This window comes from Arachis stenosperma, chromosome 1 (assembly GCF_014773155.1).
Source record: "Arachis stenosperma cultivar V10309 chromosome 1, arast.V10309.gnm1.PFL2, whole genome shotgun sequence".
Taxonomy (NCBI): domain Eukaryota; kingdom Viridiplantae; phylum Streptophyta; class Magnoliopsida; order Fabales; family Fabaceae; genus Arachis; species Arachis stenosperma.
Genome location: NC_080377.1, coordinates 98,611,015 through 98,612,474, shown reverse-complemented (window position 1 = coordinate 98,612,474; position 1,460 = coordinate 98,611,015). Strand labels below are relative to the sequence as shown.

The window sequence follows — 1,460 nt, the reverse complement described above, 5'->3', positions numbered from 1 at the left end:
CCAGGATCCTGCCTCTTTTGAGGCAGTTTCTGCCTAGACAAGTCATCCAGTTCTTTGGTGAGCAAGGGTGGTTCATCCTCCCAAGTCTCATTTCCAAATAACTTGTCATTCAGTTTCATGATTGCTCCAAGGTATTTAGCAACTTGCTCTTCAGTGACATACTCATCCTCTTCAGAGGAAGAATACTCATCAGAGCTCATGAATGGCAGAAGTAAGTCCAATGGAATATCTATGGTCTCAATTTGAGCCTCAGATTCCCATGGTTCCTCATTGAGGGACTCAGAGGAGATTGGTACACGCCCACTGAGGTCTTCCTCAGTGGCGTCCTCCTCCTCTCTTTCCTCTCCATATTCGGCCATGTCTATGGCTTTGCACTCTCCTTTTGGATTTTCTTCTGTATTACTTGGAAGAGTACTAGGAGGGAGTTCAGTAATTCTCTTGCTCAACTGACCCACTTGTCCTTCCAAATTTCTGATGGAGGACCTTGTTTCATTCATGAAACTTTGAGTGGTCTTTATTAGATCAGAGACCATTGTTGCTAAGTCAGAAGTATTCTGCTTAGAACTCTCTGTCTGTTGCTGAGAAGATGATGGAAAAGGCTTGCCATTGCTAAACTTGTTTCTTCCACCATTATTGTTATTGAAACCTTGTTGAGGTCTCTTTTGATTCTTCCATGAGAGATTTGGGTGATTTCTCCATGAAGAATTGTAGGTATTTCCATAGGGTTCTCCTAGGTAATTCACCTCTTCCATGGAAGGGTTCTCAGGATCATAAGCTTCTTCCTCAGATGAAGCATCCTTAGTACTGTTTGGTGCATTTTGCATTCCAAACAGACTTTGAGAAATCAAATTGACTTGTTGAGTCAATATCTTGTTCTGAGCCAGAATGGCATTCAGAGCATCAATCTCAAGAACTCCTTTCTTCTGACTAGTCCCATTGTTCACAGGATTCCTTTCAGAAGTGTACATGAATTGGTTATTTGCAACCATTTCAATCAATTCTTGAGCTTCTGCAGGCGTCTTCTTCAGATGAAGAGATCCTCCAGCAGAGCTATCCAAGGACATCTTAGATAGTTCAGAGAGACCATCATAGAAAATACCTATGATGCTCCATTCAGAAAGCATGTCTGAGGGACATTTTCTGATTAATTGTTTGTATCTTTCCCAAGCTTCATAGAGGGATTCTCCATCCTTCTGTCTGAAGGTTTGGACTTCCACTCTAAGCTTAATCCATCTTTGTGGTGGAAAGAACTTTGCCAAGAAGGCATTGACTAGCTTTTCCCAAGAGTCCAGGCTTTCTTTAGGTTGAGAATCCAACCATATTCTAGCTCTGTCTCTTACAGCAAAAGGGAATAGCATCAGTCTATAGACCTCAGGGTTAACCCCATTAGTCTTGACTGTGTCACAGATTTGCAAGAATTCAGCTAAAAACTGATGAGGATCTTCCATTGGAAGTCCATG

The 1,460-nt window shown here is 41.9% G+C and overlaps 1 non-coding gene across 1 annotated transcript; it reads left to right on the top strand.

Moving 5' to 3' along the window:
* The first annotated feature begins 1,118 nt into the window (after positions 1-1,118).
* LOC130949214 (small nucleolar RNA R71) lies at positions 1,119-1,226 on the top strand. Its single transcript, XR_009073348.1, has one exon. It is a non-coding gene; the product is annotated as a small nucleolar RNA R71 (small nucleolar RNA).
* Positions 1,227-1,460: the final 234 nt, after the last annotated feature.